The sequence below is a fragment of the Acomys russatus genome, chromosome 9 (assembly GCF_903995435.1).
Source record: "Acomys russatus chromosome 9, mAcoRus1.1, whole genome shotgun sequence".
NCBI classification, from domain to species: domain Eukaryota; kingdom Metazoa; phylum Chordata; class Mammalia; order Rodentia; family Muridae; genus Acomys; species Acomys russatus.
In genome coordinates, this window is record NC_067145.1 from 26037055 (window position 1) to 26061539 (window position 24485).

The 24485-nt window shown below is 40.6% G+C and overlaps 1 non-coding gene across 1 annotated transcript; it reads left to right on the forward strand.

The window, feature by feature from the left end:
- The first annotated feature begins 3401 nt into the window (after window positions 1-3401).
- On the forward strand, window positions 3402-3508 carry LOC127194070 (U6 spliceosomal RNA). Its single transcript, XR_007831211.1, has one exon. It is a non-coding gene; the product is annotated as a U6 spliceosomal RNA (small nuclear RNA).
- The last annotated feature ends 20977 nt before the right edge of the window (window positions 3509-24485 follow it).

The window sequence follows — 24485 nt, forward strand, 5'->3', positions numbered from 1 at the left end:
TCATAGCAGACACCGTTAACATTTTAAAGATGTTCAAAAAAATCCAGTTTACTCCTCAAATCTTTAAGCACTCTAATCAGAAAATCTCAGTGTTGGGTTACTACATTAACACAAGGATTGGTGGTGATAAGCTTTATTGCGTGGGGTGAGTGGTGCTCAAGATGGCTACAGCATCGTCAGGCCCTTCTGTTCTATAGGCAGGAGTGCAGGCATATGGAGGACTCCATTGCCCCTCTTTTCCTCTGTGGGTCTGTTCTGGGTTTAGCACAGGATACCTTTATTCTTCCTTTGTCTTGATTTCTGATTCTGTCTCAACCCTGCCAAGTACTCAAGGAATTCCTGAGGGCTCAAGAGCTGGGTCTGCAGTTTCCAGGAACAGATTGATAGCTCCTTTCCAAGAACACTGGTATGTGCGACAGAATTTTGTATGAAACCTGTTTGCATGATGAGCCATCTGGAGGTGACAGAGCACTATGTGGTAGGCTTTGCTGTTCTGTTTTATCACTAGAGGCCTGCAACGTCTCCTAGGAAAAAAAAAATGAATTTAGCTTATGAGGAAGCTGAATTCACACATAGCTTCTACCTTATTCCCGAGGTTTATAGAATTCCCTCTTTTTTCCATGAATTAATATATTTAATCATGTTACATCCTGATAACAGCTCCCTCCATCATCTTCTACCAGTCCCACCCTCACAACCATTCCCCCTCCCCTTGTCCTCAGAGAAGTAGAGGCCCTGCGTGGGTACCAACCCACCATGGCACACCAAGTCACAGCAGGACTAAGCACATGCTCCCCCATTGAGGCCAGACAAGGCAGCCTAGCTAGAGAAAAGGGATCCAAAGGCTGGCAACAGAGTCAGAAAGAGCTCCTACTCCAATTGTTAGGGGATCCAGATGATGACCAAGCTACACATCTGCTATATATGTGTAGGGGGCATAGGTCTAGCCCATGTATGCTCTTTGGTTGGTGGTTCAGTCTCTGTAAAACTCCATTGGCTAAGACTCTGTAGGTCTTTTTGTGGTGTCCTTGAACACACCCCCAGTTCCCTCAATGCTTCCTTATACTCTTCTGTAAGACTCTCCAAGCTCTACCTATTGTTTGACTATAATTAGATATGACATAAAAAACAAACAAACAAATAAGCAAGCTGGCAGTGGTGGTTTAAGCCTTTAGTTCCAGTACTTGGGAAGCAGAGGTAGATGGATTTCTGAGTTTGAGGCCAGCCTGGTCCAGACAGGTCTACATATCATATTCCAGGATAGCCAGGGCTACACAAAGAAATCCTATCTATAACACATAAATAAGCAAATAAATAAGCAAATAAATAAGCAAATAAATAAGCAAATAAATAAATAAATATCCATGACTTTTAACTCTGTGCCTGGAATAGGTGCTCACTTGAGAGAATCAGCTTTACGTGAGGCTGGAGAGATGGCTCAACAGTTAAGAGTTGAGCCTACAAAGGCTGCTCTTCCAGGGGAACCAGGTTCAATTCCCAGCCCACATGGCAGCTCACAACTGTTTGTAAGACCAGCTCCAGGGGATTCTATGTCACCATATAGGTATACATGCAAGTAAACCACCAATACACATAAAATAAAAATAAATCACTAAAAAAAATAATTCAGCATTGGGTGGGTCTACATGAAAATGCACTATTCCCTTTCATACCCATGGGTACCTCATGCTCCCTAATAGAACTGTTCTCTCTAGAAGTCCTCAAACTATCCTCAGACACAATTCTCTGGCTGCCAGACTGGGAGACTCACCAGTCAGCAGTGCTCTGATGTGAAGCACAGACTGGCAGCCCTGGAACTTTCCAGGTCTCTCATTGGTCAGCTATATCTGTTCACCTGTGACTTGGAACTAATAATCCTGGTTGCTGAAGACAGAGGATCCTGTAGGAAAGGATCCAGGAAAAAACCTCAGTGTGCTCCAAGAATAACCAGTCAATGCTAGGGACAGCCAGATGTCTAAAGGCTAGTATAAGAACATGGTCAACAAAACCCAGGGCAATAAGACACCACCAGAATCCAACTATCCAAATACAGCAAGCTCTGGATATCCCAACACAGCTGAAACACAGGAAAATGACATTAAATCTATCCTTATAAAGATGACAGAGGTCTTTAAAGAGGAAATGAATAAATCACTTAAAGAAATACAGGAAAATACAATCAAACAAATATAGGCCTTTAAGAAAGAGAGGGAACAAAGAAATCACTTAAAGAAACACAGGAATCTGAGCACACCTGTAATCCCAGCACTTGGAAAGGCAGATGCAGGCAATCTCTGTGAGTTCAAGGCCAGCCTTGTCTACAAAGCCAGTTCAGAACAGCCAAAGCTACACAGAGAAACCCTGTCTCAAAAAAGCAAAAATAAATAAATAAATAAATGAAAATACAATGAAACAGGTGAAGGAAATGAATAAATTATTCAAGACCTAAAAATGAAAATGGAATCAATGAAGAATACACAAACTGAGGAAATCCTGGAGATGGAAAACTTAGGGAGACGAACAGGAACTATAGAGGAAAGCATCATCAACAGAATATAAGAGATGGAGGAAAGAATCTCAGGTGTAGAAGACACAATTGAAAACATTGATACATCTGTCAAAGAAAGCTAAACCTAGAAAATTTCTGACACAAAACATAAAGAAATGAAGGATGTGATGAAAATGTGAAGCCTAAGAATAATAGGAATTGAAGAAAGAGAAGATTCCTGGATCTAAGGACCAGAAAATATTTTCAACAAAGAGAAGAAAATTTCCTCAACCTAAAGAAAGTAAGGCCTTAAACATACAAGAAGCTTACAGAACACCAAATTGATTAGAATAGAAAATAAAATCCTCCTGTCACATAATAATCAAAATACAAGATGTACAGAACAAGAAAAATATTAAAAGCTGCAAAGAGAAAAGGCCAAGTGACATATAAAGGCAGACCTATCAGAGTCATACCTGACTTCTCAATAGAGACTCTAAAACCAGAAGGACCTGAACAGATGTCTTGCATATCCTAATAGATCACACATCAGCCCAGATTACTATACCCAGCAAAACTTTCAGTCACTATAGATGGAGAAAACAAGATATTATATGACAAAACTAAATTTAAGCAATATCTATGCACAAACATAGTCCTGTAGAAAATACTAGAAGGCAAACTCCAACACAAGGAGGTTAATTATGCCCAAGAAAACACAGAACTTAAATAACTTCACTAATGCAAAACAAAACAAACAAAAAAGACAAGCACAGAAACACATTATCACAACAACCATTGTACTAAAAGTAACTAACAACCATTGGTCATTAATATCTCTTAACATCAATGGAATCACCTCCCCAACAAAAAAGACATAGTCTAACAGAATGGACACAAAATGGAGGTACTTGTGCTTGCTTCAGCAGCACATATACTAAAATTGGAATGATACAGGGAAGATTAGCATGGCCCCTGTGCAAGGATGACATGCAAATTCATGAAGCATTCCATAATTTTTACACAACAAGAACATTTGTTCAACCATGTTCATAGCAGCCTTATTCAGAATAGCCAGAACATGGAAACAGCCTAAGTGTCCCTCAGTAGAAGAATGAATAAAGAAACTGTGGTACATTTACACTATGGAATACTACTCAGCTATTAAAAAGAAGAATTTCCCAAAATGTGTGGACAAATGGATTGAACTAGAAGTGATCATAATGAGTGAGTTCACCCAGAAGCAGAAAGAGTCAAATGGTATATACTCACTTATATCTGGACACTAGCCCAAGGGGCATGTCCCATGAAAGTCTTCATCTATCAGGAAAGTGGGACAGAGGGGAAGACATCCTATTGTGACTCTAGGTGAGAGAATCAAGGGAGAATGGGGAAATAAAAGGATCCAGAGGGTCCTAGAAACCTACAAGAATAACATTATGATGGGCAGATCTGGGCCCAGGGGTCCTGCTCAAACTATGACACCAGCCAAGGACAATACGTGCAGTAAACTTCGAACCCCTACCCAGATCTAGCCAATGGACAGGACATTCTTCACAGTTGAGTGGAGAGTGGATACTGACTTTCACACAAACTCTGGTGTCCCATATTTGACCACGTCCCCTGGATGGGGAGACCTGGTGGCACTCAGAGGAAGGATAAAAGACTACCCTATGAGCATATACAGGGGGAAGAGATCCCCTCATTCACAATCATAGGGGAGGGGAGTAAGGAGAAAATGGGAAGGAGGGTGGAATGGGAGGATACAAGGGATGGGATAACAATTGAGATGTAATATGAATAAATTAATAAAATATAAAAAAATAGAAAGGAAAAAAATAAAAGTGAGACCTGCTCATGTTTGGAAAATGTGCTTTTTGCCTAGTAGTTTACTTTCACATTTTCTCCACTAATAATAATAGGGGACATATTAGTTTGGGATGGTAATTTTAGAGATGAAAAGGTATTAGTTCATTAGGAACAATTGAAAGGTTACTTACGCCTAAGATGTGTATTAGTGGTTTAAAGCTTAGTCTTTAGGAGCAGAAAGATGGCTGCAGAACCGTAGCCATGCTATTTAAAGCTCTAGAGCAAGCTCCTGTGTAATTAGAAAACACACGGTATGAAACTCAGAATTAATTAAAGTTAAAATTTGAGAGACTATATCGAGGACACAATCTCATCCCATGTTTTGTCTTCAAGTGTTGTGTTTATAGATCAATGAAAAGCAGAAAATGGATTCTATAATCTCAGGCTTCTGTTGACTTTATCTTTTGTTCCCTTCAGATAAATTGTTCAGTGGCTTTTACCATCTTCCTAGCATATTTTCAACTGCTTGGCTGACTGAAGCAGAGGGAGCCTGCTTAATAAAGCCAAATGACTCCTTTCTTCTGATAATTCAGGAAAAAATGAACCATCCTAAGAATGGGAATTATGATCTCATAAAACCTGTCTTTAGGCAGAAATAGAATGCCTGCCTACTTTGTCATTGACAGAAAATAATTGAAGTTGAAAACCACCAGTGCCTCTCCCTGTTCTGGCCACGATGTGTAGTTTACATACCAGACCCAGGGAGAACAGGCGGATCTGCTTATACTCTGGCTCGAGGAGAGCATACAGCACTCTCAGTGTTGTTCAGACTGCCCAAAGGAGAGGCCATTCTTCTGATGTAACTGCCGTCTTCACCTTGAGAAGAAATGAGAACGTGCCAGCTGTATGACAGCAGGTACGTGAAAAACCCATACTCATCAGCCATTTAGTAACCAAAGTGAACCCTTCTGAATGCAACATTTTTACCTCTAGAAGGACTTAACAACATAAAGTCCTTTCTTCTTACATAGGTTGTTTCTTTCAGGTTATTTGGGTAAATTAATGGGCTTTTATTCCTAACAAATGTTTCAAGATTATCTGACTATAAACATTTGAGAATAACCCTGACTTACACCTGAATAGCATTTAGACTAAGATGAACGCTATACTCCTTTTTTACAATGACCCTGTTGGGTTAATGGTAATTTTATTCTATGTACGAGCATCTGGAGGCTCAAAGAAATGAAACAATTTTGCTAAGAGTTATGTGCACAGTGGTAGAGTGTCAATTGAAACCTACCGACTGCACACTGAGCTGTCTCTAGACCATCAACAAAGCTTCCCTTTAAAGAGCTAAGTAGAGGAATTATGAAGACCATCCTGAGTCTCTTAGGGGGGGAGGGAAAGTGCCACAAATCCTGATGTTCTACAAGTCTAATAATGATAACTTTGCACTGTACTAACATGAACATGCGGACGCTCACTGAATCACCAGCATGAGGACTTTCCCCTGCATCATTTCTTATTCATCAGAGCCATGCTAGGAGTCCCTTCTTAGCCATAATGCTTGTGCTCTCAGATGAGGTGGAAGTTGTGTGTGCACTTATCAAGCCTTTCTGTGCTCATAAACTCTGCAGACCCCTTAGGGAGGTAAGAAATAATGAGTGCATTTTAAAATAAGTTTATACATTAAATGTATTCTTTGATATTTGTATACATGTATAAGATGAATTTTAATTAGTCTTACCCTGAGCCAGACCATATCTTCCAGCCCCCTAAAAAAATCCCTTTCATGCATTTGTGTCCTTCGGTTTTGTTTTGTGACCCACTGAGTTTAACCAGGGCTGCTCATGTGACCATGTATTAGCTAGAGTTCCAAGATAACTAGACCAAGAGAAACTAGATGAGGAAGCAGAGAGTGGATGGAACAATGGGTTGACAGGGTCTATGGAAAGGATGGTTTCATGAGATCACGGAAGCTGAAAAGTCCAAGATCAAAAGCTTCCCAAACAAATAAGCCAGCATCTCTCAACCTGTGGGTCATGACCCTCCTTTGGAGGTCACATATCAGATATCCTTATTATTTGATTATCATGATTATTTTGAATTAACATAGTTACAAGTCAAAATTATAGTTATGAAGTAGCAATGAAATAACTTTATGATTGGGGGTCACCACAACATGAGGAACTGTATTAAAAGGTCGCAGTATTAGGAAGGTTGAAAATCTGAATAAGCAGATGATGCCATTCTCAGCCAAAGCACAAAGAGCTTGACCCAAGGAGACATGGTGAACATCCTGCAGTCTTTTTCATTCTCTCTGCCTTCTCTGGGCTCCCATCTGATTGGATGATATCTTTCCTCATCATGTGTCTTTGACCAATTCACATCCACGCCTCCTCTGGAAACACTCAAAGGAAGGCTGTAGCAGCCCTATAGCTATTCCTCAACCCCATGAACTGGAGACCTAAGGTTAAATGTCACAATTAAGTGGGAATAAAAGAGGTTACTGTGTCAATGGGCTTTGGATACTTTCATGACAGGGCAGATCCAGAAAACACTGCCACAGTGAATGTGCGTGAGGAGAAGAGGAATCTAGCATGGTTTCCCAGTCAAGAAACAAACTAAAGACTTCAGCTGAGGAAGTTGTCAACTGGCAGGAGGTGGTAGAAGGGTTAGTGGGTAGGGAAGCAAGGCTAGGTATTGTAGGACGCTTGGAGGGGACAGAACTGACCTGAACAATTTACACTGAAGCGTATCTGTTCTCCCATTTCCTTAATGCTATATTCTCAGGAAAGCAAGTCTCACAGAGTCTATTTGGGTCTGTAAAGGGGATGAAGTTCAGTTTTGTATGCTTTTATGTTCTGGGAGGGAGGTGGAGTGGCAGTCTTGGACTTTATGGTCACCCTGTATAAGCAGAAAATTCTTGTGCCAGTGTTTAAACTTGAGATACAGCAGGGCACAGCCCCACCTCATTCTGAAGAGGAAAGCAGCAGGTCCCTGAGGCTTGAAGTACCTGTGTAAGGCGGGGCATTCTCACACATACGTGCCAGTGCACAGGCATTTCTTGAATACCTCTAATTTTAATAGAGATTGGAACCTGTTCCTGACATTCTCCGTGGAAGTTTATAGGTCTCCATTTTAACCAGTGGGCATGCATCCCTGACACCAAGTGCACAGATGAGAATGGGCCAGGTTGGAGGTTGATATTCAAGCAACAGAGGCACTTATCTTGTGGCATGCTGCCTATTATCTGGGACTTGACCAGACCACCACTGGGCTTAGCATTTTGCTAATTAAAAGTGTGTGTGTGTGTGTGTGTGTGTATGTAGGTATTGTGTCAATGCACACTCACATGTATGTGCATGCACATGCAGTGTATGCTTGTGGAGGCCTGAGTTTCATGCCATGAATATTCCTTGTTTGCTCTCGTGCATTAATCCTTTGAGGCCCCAGAGCGCTCTTAGTGGCTGGTTTCACCATCCAGGTATCTTCAGCAATCTCCTGCTTCTGCCTTCTGAGGTTGGAATTATAGGTGAACCCCAGTGCTTGCCCAGCAGTTCACGTGTGTTTTGGGATCTGACCTCTGGTCCTCTTGCTTGTGAACAAATGCTTTGACAGCTGAGCCCTCTCCCTAGCCCTCCAGTTTTTTTCATTAGGGCAACTGACACTTCTAAAATTGTAACTTAAATGAACTGGCACACACATAATATCCTACTATCTATGATAAAATATTTTTAAGAGCATTCCAGACAGTGTAATAAAAGGTTGTTGGACTGGGGCAGACCTGTTGATAAAGTGCCCGGAAGGGTAGACTGCATATATTGGCTTTGCAAGACAACAGATCTGTAATAGTTATTATCTACCCCAAGTGTGTAGGCAAAAAACCAATGTTTCAGAGCCTTATTTCTGCAGGCTTTTTGAGACTGTCTGCCGTGCAGCAAAGCCACAGTGATTTCGTTGGGCCACAGCCACTGCCTCATGGCAGGGGGTATTGACTTTCAAAGACAATAGGGGTACCATCATCTGTGCATTTCCTCTGAAAAGAAGTTATTTTTTCCTTACAACTGTGCATTGTATTTATAATAGCTTATTGATCAAAGCCAGGTCCACTTTCAAAGCTGGAGGAAGCCAGGTGTCTCTTCCTCAGGAGTTGGCATTGCATCAGAGGTGTTAGTTTTGCCTCCTTGGCTTTTCCTCCTGAGACATTGTACTGGGTAGTTTTATGTCAACTTGACACAAGCTAGAGTCATTATGGAAGCAGGAAACTCAATTAAGAAAATTTCTTCAATAGATTGGCCTATGGGTGAGACTGGAATGCATTTTCTTAATTATTTATTGATGTGGGAGACACCAGCCCATTGTGGGTGGTGCTACCCTTCGGCATGTAGACCTGAGTGGTATAAGAAAGTAGGCTGAGAAAGCCATGAAGCCAACCAGTAAGCAGCTCTCTTCCATGGCATCTGCTTCAGTCCTTGCTTCCAGGTCCCTTCTCTGTTTGAGTTCCTGCCCTGGCTTCTTCAATCGATGGACTGTGATATGGAACTGTAAACTGAAATAAAGCTTTTCCTCCACAAGTTGCTTTTTGTTTGTTTGTTCATTTTTATAGTCAGCATTTTAAAATTTATTCTTGAAATTATAATATAATTTCAACATTTCTCCCTTCCTATATATAATTTATTTATACAAGTTGCTTTTTGTTACAGTGTTTACCACAGCAACAGAACCCCTAACAAAGTATCGGTAGTGGGATATAACAGACATGACCAATGTTTCTTTGGGAATGACTGGGAAATGACATCAGAACTCTGGGCTGGTTAAGCCACTGAGTATTCAGAGCTTTTTGAGCCAGTATGGGAACCAAGAAGATAAATCTGAGAGGACAGCAAATGATGGAGGCTCAGGATAAAAAGTTTCAGGAGGAAGTTTGAGAGTCCCTTAAAGGTTGTGGTTGTTGACACTTTAAATTAGGAATCTGGTTCTTGTCATGTGGGACTGAAGAATTGGTTGTGGCTAAGGAGAGGCCAGCACCACTGAAGTGAACCTTTGCTTTACAAGACAGTTGTTTCTGGTTAGCTGGAGCTGAGAAACTAGTGGTGATTAAAAAGAGAGTGTAGTATCATTCAGGGCTATAAATCTAGAAGTATTTCCTCTGGGTCAGTACATAAAACCTGTGGTCCACAGGATGGCAAAACCACATCTCATGCTGGCAGCTGGACTTCATTGTGTGTCACTCAGGAGGCATTGCCTTGGAAGACATAAAGGGATCATAGAGAATGGCCAAGGTTTGGTGTTCTAGAAGATCAAGAGAGGACACTGATGAAGGCATAAGCTCAGGGGATTTAGAAGTCCCAGGATTAATGGGCTATGGAGAGAGGCTGTAGGTTGGCACCATATTGCAGGTTTAATATTCCTGAAAAGAGTCTAGGAGAGGGTGCTGGCAAAATCACATCCAAGTGGTGAACCAAACATTTTGGAGCCATCAGTACCATGGTATGACTATCAAGGACCACAGCAACTATGAAATGAGTGGTTTTGAGCCCATGAGATAAGCTGCATGTGCTGTGGATGGTTTACACAGTAAAATAGAGCTGACCATCTCTCTGTAAACCAGAAAACCATGAACCTAGAAGTCTGACACAGTGCCAGCTGTGTCGTGCTGGCCATTGTCCAGTTTCTATGTTTTAGAAGTATGTGTGGGCCACATTTTGGCACTTGGCTTTAAATTTTAGAAATGTATTGCATCTCTCCCCTCATTTCTTTCTTTATTTAATCATTTTACAGCCTGATCCCAGCCCCCTCACTCCTCTCTGCCAAGTCCCACCCTCACATCCCTCTCCCCTTTCCTCTCTCCTTCTTCTCAGAGAAGGGAGGGCCCCCAGGGGTACCAACCTACCCTAGCACCTCAAGTTGCAGCAAGACTAAGTTCATCCTCTCCCACTGAGGCCAGAAAAGGCAGCCCTGCTAGGGGAAAGGGATCCAGAGACAGCAATAGAGTCAGAGACAGTTTCCACTCCCATTGTTAGGGGACTCACATGATGACTAAGCTGCACATCACCTACATATGTGTAGGGGCACTAGAGCCAGTCCATAAATGCAGGTAGTCTGGTTGGCAGTTCAGTTTCTGTGAGCTCCATGGCCCAGGTTTGTTTACTCTGTAGGTCTTCTTATGGTGTCTTTAACCCCTCTGGATTCTTCAATCCTTTCTCCCACTCTTCCACAAAACTCCCTGAGCTTGGCCTATTGTTTGGTTGTGGGTCTCCGTATCTGTTTCCATCAGCTGCTGGATGAAACCTCTCAGGAGATAGGTATGCTAAGCTCCCATCTGAAAGCATATCAGAGTATCACTAATAGTGTTAGGGGTTGGCTCTCTCCCCTGGGGTGGGTCTCAAGTTGGTCCAGTCATTGGTTTGTCATTCCCTCAATCTCTGCTCCATCTTTATCCCTCCCCTTCTTAGAGATAAGGCAAATTTTGGGTTCAAGGTTTCATGGGTGGGTTGTATTGAACCTTGTTAGGAAGCTTGAACATAATCTCATAGAACTCAATAGTTTGTGTATTGTCTAGAAAAGTACTGATAGAATAGTAAAAAGAGACATGGCATGGACTGAATTCGCCTGGTGCCTGAAAACCGATGGTGTAGTGTGAGGAGGCATTTGCAATGTTTGGTAATAGGGTTTTTAGATTGCCTTAGAATACCTAGGCAACTAGATTGAAGCTGATTACATTGCATTACTTTGCCACAACTACCATAACAAATTACCGCATACTGGGCATTGAAACAGCAGGAATTCATTTTCTCAGTTCTTAAGCCTAGAAGTACTAAGTGTTGGCAGGAGTGGTTTCTTCCAAAATCTCTCCCCTTAGTCTCTCTCTGTGTCCTCACTTGGTCTTCTCATTTGTCCCTTTCTGATATATTCTGTTTATGGGTTCACAATTCTTTTGATAAAGATACAATCACTTGGAGTACAATGCACTTTAACACTTTAATGTGTACATTTTAATTTAATTAATTAAAAATACTTTATTTCTCTATTTTAAAAAAAGGGTTAACTTGGGAGACACTGGAGTCATGACCTTAACATAAGAGTGCCCATATTGGGGCTGGAAAGATGGCTCAGTGGTTAAGAGCACTGGCTGCTCTTCAAGTGGACCTGGGTTCTATTTAGCACCCACATAGCAGGTCACAACTGCCTGTGACTCCAGTTCCAGAGAATCTGACACCCTCACACCAAAGCACATAAGATAAAACAATAAACAAAATGCTTGGCATGGTAGCACACACCTGTAATCACAGGCCCCAGGAAGGCAGAGGCAGGCTGATTTCTGTGAGGTCAGTCTGGTCTACAAGGTGAGTCCAGGATAGCCAAGGCTACATAGAGAAACCTTGTCTCCAAAAACCAAAAACCAAAAAGCAAAAAGCAAAAACCAAACCAAACCAAAACAAAACAAAAAAGAATGCTCGCATACTGCACAGATAGCCACATTTCCACATTCTTTAGAGCTTCCTAGGCATCTCAAGGCCATGCTTAACACTGAATGTCAGCAGTCTTTATCACATCCAACTGACATCAGCCTTTGTGCAACTTTTAAAAGATTTAGGAGATCTTCCAGAGCTTTATTCAGTGGTTACATCTTGGAAATCTATGTTGATTACATTAAATACAGCAGCCATTAGTGTAGATGGCCAAATAAAAAATATTCATTTATTTATAAATTTTTCCTTCTTGTTTCAGAAGACAGTGTCTAGGGAGAGGAAGGTACTTTTATCAATTGTAAATATTTCTTTTGTGTGTACATATATTCTCATGTGGGGAGTGAGCACGTGTGTGTGTGTGTGTGTGTGTGTGTGTGTGTGTGTGTGTTTGTGCATGTCTGTGTGTGTTCATGTAGAGCCAGAGGTCAACACTGAGGATCTTTCTTGGTTCTGCATCTTATTTTTTGAGATGGGATTTCTCACTGGAGCTCAGCTAGCCTGCCTGGCTTGCAAGCCATGCCCCACCCCCTCTCTCAGGGACCCTCCTGACTCTGCCTCCCTCACGATGGGATTTACTACCTGTACTGGCATTTTCACATGATTGCTGGTGATCCATACCCGGTCCTCATGCTTGCTGACTCTCCTCAGCTCCACATGTATATATTACTTTTAAAATGAAAGTTACTCAGGATCATCCAAGATGGCGGCGAGCAGTGTGGACCCCGTTTGGAGGCTCCAGTGAACAATTCAGGGAATTGCACAGATTTCTGAGCCAGGAACACCGAGGTCCGAACATCACGGCAGCGGGAGTGCTCCACGGTTCGGAGGGACCAGGGTGCGGAGGACCTGCGTGCCCCTGCACACCGGAGGAGCGTGGATTTTCTCTGATCGGAGCAGCAGCGGCAGAGGCAGAAGCACCAGCGGCACCAGCAGGAGTGGCTGAGGTTTGCAGCTCATAGCCTTCCAGTGGAGGCAATTGGTGTGGTGGCTGGTGGGAGTTGCTGTGGGAGAGGGGACTCGGGGCAGGATTTGGGTTGCGTAGAGCCTTTGGACCCAGACTGGACTCGGCGGACAGTTCGGCCCCAGTGTCCTGGGTACTGGCCCAGCCCAACAAGCAATTCTGCCCGAGGCACTAACTCAGCTCCGGCCACAGCTCCCCTGCTGTGGCGCAGGCTTAGTTGAGCGTGCAGCTCCACACTAGGCAGCACCTCAGCTCAGCGGCAGCTCCCCTGCGGTGACACAGTCTGGGCGGAGCACTTGGTACCACTCTTGGCGCTAACTCAGAGCAGCCGCAGTTCTCCTGTGGTGGCGAGGGTTGGTGGCGTGCTCAGTTCCATCCTAGGCACCACCTCAGCTCAGCGGCAGCTCCCCTGCGGTGACACAGTCTGGGTGGAGCACTGGGTTCCACCACTGGTGCTAACTCAGAGCAGCCGCAGTTCTCCTGCTGCGGCGCAAGCTGGACAGAGCGCTCGGTTCCACCAGCTCTAAGAATCTGGTTGGACACAGTGTGCAGTTTGAATCCAGAATTCCTGGCTGAGATTGGTGGTCAGTTCGGGCCCTGAGTCAATAACTGACCACAGCACGCACTTTGGGCCAAAAGGCCCTAGCGGAGCTTGGTGCGTAGTCCCAGCCCAAAAATTCTGGCTGGACCCTGTGTGCATTTTGGGCCCAGAATCCCTAGCTGAGCTCGGCAGACGGTTCAGGCCCTGAGAATCTAGCTGAGTTCAGCCCGTGGTTCGGTCCCAGTGTTCCTGGCTGGACTTGGCAGGGAACACAGAAGGCTGTGGATACCTTGGCCTGACCCAACGCTCATTCAGAGATTCAGAACAATTGCAGGATCCACAGCACAGGGGGCCTGAAGATCACTGGCTGGGAGAGACCAGAACAACAGGGCTAACCTCCTAACATCCACACCAGTGAAGCTTTGAGCTCGCAGCCTAGGGAAATCGTGAGAAAACAAGTGAATCTATCATCAGACACCCTCCATCCAACTCTGGAAGCTACCCAACAAAAACAAAGACGGCAAGATGTCTAAAGGACAACGAAAAAGCATACGCAAAAAACCCCAAAACAACATGGTGTCTCCAGTTTCCAGCTATCCCAAAGAAAACAACCCAGAGAACTCAAATACAACGGAAATACAAGAAAATGACCTCAAATCCTTAGTAATGAGGATGATAATGGAGGAAACAAATAAAATTCATAATCAAATGCAGGAAGACGCAGACAAACAGGTGAGACACATAAAAGAAGCACATAGAGTGGAACTGAAAAAATTGCAGGAAAATGCAAACAACCAGATGAAAGAAATAAATAAAACGGTTCAAGCTCTGAAGACCTATAAAGAGGCAATGGAAGAAACTCAGGAACATACAAAAAATCAGATGAAAGAAATCAAAAAATCAGTTCAAGATCTGAAAATGAAAATGGATTCAATGATAAACACACAGACAGAAGAAAAACGAGAACGTGAGACCTCAGAGAAGAAGGCGAGCAACACAGAGGTGAGCTTTTCTAACAGAATCCAAGAGATGGAAGAACGAATCTCAGGGCTAGAAGATACAATCACAGATATTGAATCAACCATTAAAGAAAATGCCAAATCTGGAAAACTCCTGACGCAAAACATCCAAGAAATTAAGGACACCATGAAAAGAAGAAATCTGAGGATAATAGGCATTGAAGAAAGAGAAGACATCAGACTCCAATGCCCAGAAGTATCCTCAACAAAATCATAGAAGAAAACTTTCCCAATCTAAAGAAAGAGATGCCTATAAACATACAAGAGGCCTACAGAACACCAAATAGAATTGACCAGAAAAGAAAAACTGCCCGCCACATAATAATCAAAACACAAAACATGCAGAACAACAACAACAAAAATATTAAAAGCTGCAAGGGAAAAGGGCCAAATAACATTTAATGGTAAACCTATCAGAATTACACCCGACTTCTCAGCAGAGACCATAAAAGCCAGAAGGGCCTGGACAGAGATCCTGCAAACCCTAAGAGACCACAGATGCCAGGCCAGACTACTTTACCCAGCAAAATTATCAATAACCATTGATGGAGAAAACAAATATTCCATGACAAAAACAAATTCAAACAGTACCTATCCACAAATCCAGCTTTACAGAAGGTACTAAAAGGAAAACTCCATCCCAAAGGGTCAAGCTACAACCAAAACTACCCAGGAAATAGATAACTATCCCATGGCAAAAACACAACTACACAAACGCTCGACTGGAAACAACATCAAAATTAAGACTCTTAACAGTCACTGGTCATTAATATCTCTCAACATCAATGGCCTCAATTCTCCAATAAAAAGACACAGACTAACTGAATGGGTACATAAACAAGATCCAACATTCTTCTGCATCCAAGAAACACATCTCACCCATAATGAAAGGCATTACCTCAGGGTAAAAGGTTGGAAAAAATATTCTAAGCAAATGGTCACAAGAAGCAAGCAGGTGTAGCCATTTTAGTATCGAACAAAATAGACTTCCAACCAAAATTAATCAAAAGATATGAGGAAGGACACTTCATACTCATCAAAGGTAAAGTCAACCAAGATGACATCACAATTCTGAACATCTATGCTCCCAATACAAGGGCACCCACATTTGTAAAAGATCTCCTAAAAAAGCTTAACCCACACATCGATCCCCACACAATAATAGTGGGAGACTTCAACACCCCACTCTCACTGAAGGATAAGTCATTGAAACAGAAACTAAGCCGAGAAATAACATCATTAACCAATGCCATGGGTCAAATGGATCTAACAGATATCTATAGAACCTTTCACCCAAACAAGAAAGAATACACCTTCTTCTCTGCACCCCATGGAACCTTCTCCAAAATTGATCACATCGTAGGTCACAAAGCAAGCCTCAATAGATACAAGAGGATTGAAATAATACCTTGTATCCTATCAGATCACCATGCTCTTAGGCTGCAATTCAACAACAACAGAAATAACAAAAAGCCTATACGTATGTGGAAACTAAACAACTCTCTGCTAAATGACACCTGGGTCAGGGAAGAAATAAAGAAAGAAATCAAGGAGTTTCTGAATTTCAATGATAATGAAGAAACAACATACCCAAATTTGTGGGATACATTGAAAGCAGTGCTAAGAGGAAAATTCATAGCACTAAGTGCCTTTAAAAAGAAATTGGAAATATCTCACATAAGCATCTTAACAACACAACTGGAAGCCCTAGAAAAAAAAGAAGCAGAAACACCCAAGAGGAGTAGATGCCTGGAAATAATCAAACTCAGGGCTGAAATTAACAAATTAGAAACTAAGAAAACAGTCCAAAGAATCAACAAAACCAAAAGCTGGTTCTTTGAGAAAATCAACAAGATAGACAGACCATTAGCCAAACTAACTAAAAGGCAGAGAGACAGTATTGAAATCAACAAAATCACAAATGAAAAGGGAGACATAACAACAGACACTGAAGAAATTCAAAGAATCATAAGATCCTACTTTGAAGGCATATACGCCACAAAATTTGAAAATCTAAGGGAAATGGACGATTTTCTTGATCAATTTCACTTGCCAAAGTTGAATTAAGAACAGATAAACAAGCTAAATAGTCCCAGTTCCCCTACAGAAATAGAAGCAATCATTGATGGTCTCCCAATCAAAAAAAGCCCAGGGCCAGATGGTTTCAGTGCAGAATTCTACCAGACAAAGCGACAGCCTACAGACTGGGAAAAAATCTTCACCAACCCTACATCTGACAAAGGTCTAATATCCAAAACATATAAACAACTCAAGAAATTAAACACCACCAAACCGAATAACCCAATTGAGAAATGGGGCTTGGAACTAAACAGAGAATTCTCAACAGAGGAGTATCAAATGGCTGAGAAACACTTAAAGAAATGCTCAACCTCCTTAGTCATCAGGGAAATGCAAATCAAAACAACTCTGAGATTCCATCTTACACCCATCAGAATGGCTAAGATCAAAAACTCAAGGGACACCACATGCTGGTGAGGATGTGGGGAGAGAGGAACACTCCTTCATTGCTAGTGGGAATGCAAACTAGCCACTTTGGAAATCTATCTGGTGCTATCTCAGAAAAATGGGAATAGGGCTTCCTCAAGACCCAGCTATTCCACTCCTTGGAATATACCCAGAAGATGCTCCAGCACACAACAAGAAAATTTGCTCAACCATGTTCATAGCAGCCTTATTCATAATAGCCAGAACATGGAAACAGCCTAAGTGTCCCTCAGTAGAAGAGTGGATAAAGAAACTGTGGTACATATACACTATGAAATACTACTCAGCTATTAAAAACAAGGAATTCCCGAAATTTGTGGATAAATGGATTGAGCTAGAAATGATCATAATGAGTGAGTTAACCAAGAAGCAGAAAGAATCAAATGGTATATACTCACTTATATCTGCATACTAGCCCAAGGGGCATGTCCCACAAAAGCCTTCACTTACCAGGAAACTGGGACAGAGGGGAAAGCATCCTATTGGGACTCTAAATGAGAGACGCATGGGAGAATAGCAAAATAAAAGGATCCAGAGGGTCCTAGAAATCTACAAGTAGAACAATATGATAGGCAGATTTGGGCCCAGGGGTCCTGCTCAAGCTAAGGCACCAGCCAAGGACAATACAGGAGGTAAACTTTAAACTCCTTCCCAGATCTAGCCCATGGTCAGAATATTCTCCACAGTTGAGTGGAGAGTGTGATATGACTTTCTCACGTACTATGGTGCCTCCCATTTGACCATGTCCCCTGGAGGGGGAGACCTAGTGGCACTCAGAGGAAGGACAGCAGGTAGCCAAGAAGAGACTTGATACCCTATGAGAATATATAGGGGGAGGTAATCCCCCTCAGGAACAGTCATAGGGTAGGGGAATAATGGGAAAATGGGGGGCGGGAATGGGAGGATACAAGGGATGGGATAAACATTGAGATGTAACAAGAATAAATTAATAAAATAAAATAAAAAAAAAAAAAAAAAGAAAGTTACTCATTTAAAACAAGAAAAATTTTCAGGTGAATGACTTGACTAGTTAATTGTAAAAATTATAGTTGTATGAATATCGGCCTCTAGAAACTTATTTTTAATAACACCTGGTATTTTTTAAAAGATCCCATAGAATAATATATACATTTCTTGGATACAGTGTGAAATGGAATAAGGATAGTTGGGCTACCCATTGCTTCAAATTTCTATCACTTCTCTGTGCTGGAAACATAAAAAAATTTTCTACTAGCTGTTTTAAAATACAGACTTTGATATTTTCCATTTGCAGTGACCGTATTATGCCACAGGATAATAGAAATGACTATTACTACCCAGTTTTACCTGTATCAACTAACCATCCTCTCTGTTTCTTTGGTAACCATTGTTCTATCTAATATGGAGTAAATCATATAAAGCATTTTAAATGCTGCATATTGGTTAGAACATACACCATTTGCCTTTACATGCCTGGCTTATTTCATTTAATATAGTGTCCTCTGATTCCATCACGTTGCAGCAAATTATAGAATTTTATTCTTTTCTGGCTGAATAATATATGTATATATATATACACACACACACACATACACACACATATATAAATTTCCTTGTTAATTGTTCATGGACATCTTGACTATTATAAGCAGTGTTGCAGAAGGTGTGATACTGCACTTGTCTCCAGCATACTGCTTTCTTTCTCTTTGGATGTGTACTCCAGTCGTGAAGTTGCTGGACCATCTGTTTCTCTGATTTGCCTTTATTTCTGGGTTTTAGAGGCCATATTACTTTTCACAGTGGCTGGACTGACTCAATCCCATCAACAGTGTAGGGAAGTTCTGTTTTTCTCTGATTATTATTTTTAAATTTTTATAAAAGTTATTCTAATTGGAATGAGATGATATCACATTGTGCTTTGACTCATGCTTGTCTGATCATTGGTGATGGTGAGCATTTTTCATGTACTCACTGGTTACCTGCATATCTTCTTTTTATGAATATCTATTCAGATAATTCTTTGTTTTTTATCAATTATTTGTTATTCATTTGGGTGGTCTAGATATTAATTCCTTATTGTTGAGGAGTTGGTAAATAATAGTTTTTACTAGTCTCTAAGTTTTCTATTAATTCTATTATTTACTCTGCTATGAAAAATTTTAATTTTTTTCATATAATATCAACAATACATTTTTGTTTTTATTATCAGTGAATATAGGATTACATGACAACATTTTTACAAAGACTAGTAATTCCATTATCCATTAATCAGTTGAAGGGCATTTAGTTGCTGTTTTTCCCATTTATTAGCTATTGTGAGCAAGTATCTGTGGGTTACGATGTTGAGTCCTTCCAGTCTATGACAAGCAGTGGTATAAGTCATCCCGTAGATTTCTATTTAGCTTATTCTGAGGTCCTTCACACTTATTTCCAGAGTTTACACACCCAACAGTGAACGAGGGTTCAGCTTTCCCCATATCTTCTCTAGTGTTTTTGTAGGTTGTTTTGTGGATCTTAGCCATCATAGCTGAAAAAAAGATGAAATCTCACAGATGTTTTTATTATCATTTTCCTAATTGTCAAGGATACCATTTTCTGTGATATCTCTTAGCTACTTTAATTTCTTCCTTTGTTCAGGTCTATAGCCTATTTTTAGAATCTCTCTCTCTCTCTCTCTCTCTCTCTCTCTCTCTCTCTCTGTCCTTTTTTTCTTTTAAAATCTATTCTGGACATCAGTCCTAGTCCTCTGTCTGATATACAGCCGGATACGTCCATCTTCACTCTTCACCCAGCTTATTGTTTCCTTGGATATGTGAAGTTTCATTTCTCAATTGTTGATCTAAATTTTTGAGCAAATAAACCTTATAGATAGAGGTCTTCCTATGTGTCTATCATGTAGGCTATTGCCTATGTTTTCTTCTGGAAATTTCAGATTTTACACTGAAGTTTTTTTCAGGCTTCACACTGAGGCTTTTAATTCATTTATAGTTAATTTTTGTACAAAGTATTTTTGTGCAAAAAATAGATATGGACATGTTTATTCTTTTTTGTATAGACATGCATTTTTAGCATCATTTGTTGACTATAATGTCTTTTTCTAGAATATTTTTGGGCATCTTTGTCAAATATTAGGTGATTGAAGTTACACGTACTCATGTTAGAAACTTTGAGTTTGTTCTACTCATCTACATGCTTATTTTTGAGCCAATATTATATTGTTTTTTATTACTGTGGCTTTGTTATATATTTTAAGATCTAGAGTGGCAATCCTTCTAGCATTGTTCTTTTTGTTCAGGGTTGTTTTGACTATTTTGGATTTTTTGTAGTTCCTTATAAATTTTAGCATATTTTTTCTATTTCTGTGATAAATAAGATGGGAGTTTTGATTGGGATAGTGATACTTTGACTTCTTCCTTTCCAATTTGTATCACTTTGATCTCCTTTAGTTGCCTAATTGCTCAATCTAGACTTCAAGTACTATATTGAAGACATATGGAAAGAGTGGGCAGTCAAGTCTTATGCTTGACCTCAGTGAAATTGCTTTAAGTTTCTCTCCATTTATTTTGATGTGGCCTATAGACTTGTTGTATATTGATTTTATTATATTTAGGTACGTGCCTTGTATCTCCCATCTCTCCAAGACATTTAACATGAATGGATGTTGGATTTTTTCAAATGATTTTTCAGCATCTAAGGAGATGATCATGTGTTTTTCTTTGTTTGTTTATATGATGTATTACATGGCTTTCTGTATATTGAACCACCCCTGCATGCCTGTGATGAAGCCTACTTGGTCATGGTGGATGATATTTTTCATGTGTTCTTGGATTCATTTTGCAAATATTTTATTGAGTTTCTTTCCATCAATGTTTATAATGGAAATTGGTCTGAAATTATCTTTCTTTGTTGGTTCTTTGTGTTGTTTAGGTATCAAGGTGTCTGTGGCCTCATAGAATAAGTTTTGTAATGTTTAATTTCTTGAGTTTTTTTCTCTCTGTACAATTTTTTCACTTGCTTTGTTAGAGTTACATCAAGGTACTTTATGGCTTTTTAAAAGGTATTGTGAAGGGTGCTGTTTCCTTAATTTCTTTCTCAACCCATATGTCTTTTGTATACAGGAGGGCTACTGACTTTTTTGAGTTGATTTTTATATCCAGCCACTTTGCTAAGGGTGATTTTAAGCTGTAGGGTTCCTTGGTACAATTTTGGGGTCACTTATGTATACTATCGTCTCATCCACTACCTCAAGACCCAGCCATATCACTCATGGGAATTTAATAGCCAGAATCTGGAAACAATGCTCAATGTCCTTAGTCATCAGGGAAATGCACCCTATTCCTGGTGGGAGTGAAAACTTGTACAACCACTTTGAAAATCAATCTGGTGCTTTCTCAGAAAATTTGGAGAGTACTGCTACCTCAAGACCCAGCTATACCACTCCTGGGCATATACCTGAAAGATGCTCCGCAATACAATAAGGATATTTGCTCAACTACGTTTATAGCAGCTTTATTCACAATAGCCAGAATCTGGAAACAGCTTAGATGCCCCTCAACTGAACAATGGGTAAAGAACCTGTGATACATTTACACAATGGAATACTACGAAACTGTTAAAAACAAGGAAATCTTGAAATTTGCAGGCAAATGGATCAAACTAGAAATGGTCATCCTGAGTGAGGTAATCCCAACTTAGATGTCCCTCAACTGAAGGAATGGATAAAGAAACCTTGTTATATTTACACAATGAAATGCTATTTTGTAGAATAGTTTGAAGAGTAGTGGTATAACTCTTCTTTGAAGAGCCGTGGTGTTTTTGTTTTTGTTTTGTTTTGTTTTTGGCTAGGAGACTCTTGATGACTGCTTCTAATTACTTAAGAGATATACGACTATTTCATTTGTTTACCTGATTTTGTTTCAGTTTTGGTAAATGGTATCTATCAAGAAAATTGTCCATTTCATTTAAATTTTCAAATGTTGTAGCCTATACGCTTTTGAAGTAAAACCTTATGGTTCTTTGGATTTCCTCAGTACCTGTAGTCATGTCTCCCTTTTAAGTTGTGACTTTGTTGTTTTTTTGGTACTCTCCTCCTTCCTGTTACTTAGTTTGGCTAAGAGTTTGTCTATCTTGCTGATTTTCTAAAATCAAATAAAAACAAAACGAAAAACAACCAACCAAACAAACAAAAAACAGCTCTTGGTTTTGTTGATTCTCTGAATTGTTTTCTTTGTTTCTAATTTCTAATTTTTGAGTTTGATTATTTCCAGCTGTCTACTCCTCATTGGTGTGCCTGCTTCTTTTTTCCCTAGGACTTTCAAGTTTGCCATTAAGTTGCTTGCATGAGATGTCTCAAATTTCTTTATGCAGGTGCACAGTTCTATGAACTTTCCTCTTAGCACTGCTTTCATTGTTTTTTTTTTCTTTTTAATCTTTTTTTTTATTAATTTATTCTTGTTACATCTCAATGTTTATCCCATCCCTTGTATCCTCCCATTCCTCCCCCCCCCCCATTTTCCCATTATTCCTTTCCCCTATGCCTGTTCGTGAGGGGGATTACGTCCCCCTATATATTCTCATAGGGTATCAAGTCTCTTCTTGGCTACTTGCTGTCCTTCCTCTGAGTGCCACCAGGTCTCCCCCTCCAGGGGACATGGTCAAATGGGAGGCACCAGAGTACGTGAGAAAGTCGTATCACACTCTCCACTCAACTGTGGAGAATATTCTGACCATTGGCTAGATCTGGGAAGGGGTTTAAAGTTTACCTCCTGTATTGTCCTTGGCTGGTGCCTTAGCTTGAGCAGGACCCCTGGGCCCAAATCTGCCTATCATATTGTTCTACTTGTAGATTTCTAGGACCCTCTGGATCCTTTTATTTTGCTGTTCTCCCATGCGTCTCTCATTTAGAGTCCAATAGGATGCTTTCCCCTCTGTCCCAGTTTCCTGGTAAGTGAAGGCTTTCGTGGGACATGCCCCTTGGGCTAGTATGCAGATATAAGTGAGTATATACCATTTGATTCTTTCTGCTTCTGGGTTAACTCACTCATTATGATCATTTCTAGCTCAATCCATTTATCCACAAATCTCGGGAATTCCTTGTTTTTAATAGCTGAGTAGTATTCCATAGTGTATATGTACCACAGTTTCTTTATCCACTCTTCTACTGAGGGACACTTAGGCTGTTTCCATGTTCTGGCTATTATGAATAAGGCTGCTATGAACATGGTTGAGCAAATTTTCTTGTTGTGTGCTGGAGCATCTTCTGGGTATATTCCAAGGAGTGGAATAGCTGGGTCTTGAGGAAGCCCTATTCCCATTTTTCTGAGATAGCACCAGATAGATTTCCAAAGTGGCTGTACTAGTTTGCATTCCCACCAGCAATGAAGGAGTGTTCCTCTCTCCCCACATCCTCGCCAGCATGTGGTGTCGCTTGAGTTTTTGATCTTAGCCATTCTGATGGGTGTAAGATGGAATCTCAGAGTTGTTTTGATTTGCATTTCCCTGATGACTAAGGAGGTAGAGCATTTCTCTAAGTGTTTCTCAGCCATTTGATACACCTATGTTGAGAATTCTCTGTTTAGTTCCAAGCCCCATTTCTCAATTGGGTTATTCGGTTTGGTGGTGTTTAATTTCTTGAGTTGTTTATATATTTTGGATATTAGACCTTTGTCTGATGTAGGGTTGGTGATGATTATTTCCCAGTCTGTAGGCTGTCGCTTTGTTCTCTTGACAGTGTCTCCTGCCTTACAGAAGCTTCTCAGCCTCATGAGGTCCCATGTATTAATGGTTGACATTAAGGCCTGGGCCGTTGGTGTTCTGTTCAGGAAGTTGTCTCCTGTGCCAATATGTTCCAGGCTCTTTCCCACTTTTTCTTCTAAGTGGCTTAGTGTCTCTGGTTTTATGTTGAGGTCTTTAATCCACTTGGATTTGAGTTTTGTGCAAGGTGACAAATATGGGTCCAGTTTCATTTTTTTACACATAGACCTCCAGTTAGACCAGCACCATTTGTTGAAGATGCTATCCTTTATCCATTAAATGGATTTGGCTTTTTGTCAAAAATCAAGTGACCATATGTGTGTGGATTCATATCTGGGACTTGGATTCGATTCCACTGATCAACCAGCCTGTTGCTGTGCCAGTACCATGCTGTTTTAATTACTATTGCTTTATAGTACAGTTTGAGATCAGGTATGGAGATTCCTCCGGAGCACCTTTTATTGTACAAGATTGTTTTAGCTATTCTGGGTTTTTTGTTTTTCCATATGAAGTTCAGAATTGAACTTTCAATGTCTTTAAAAAATTGTGTAGTTATTTTGATATGGATTGCATTGAATCTGTAGATTGCTTTTGGTAGGATGGCCATTTTTACTATGTTAAGTCTCCCGATCCATGAGCAAGGAAGATCATGCCATCTTCTCAGGTCATCTTCAATCTCTTTCTTCAGAGTTTTTGAAATTTTTTTCATACAAGTCCTTCACTTGCTTAGTTAGGGTAACTCCTAGATATTTTATATTGCTTGTGGCTAATGTGAAGGGTGTGGTTTTCCTAATTTCTTCCTCTGCAAGCTTGTCATTTTTCTATAGGAAGGCTACAGACTTTTTTGAGTTAATTTTGTATCCAGCCAATTTGCTGAAGGTGTTTATCAGCTTTAGGAGTTCTCTGGTGGAGTTTTGAGGGTCACTTATGTACACTATCATATCATCTGCAAAGA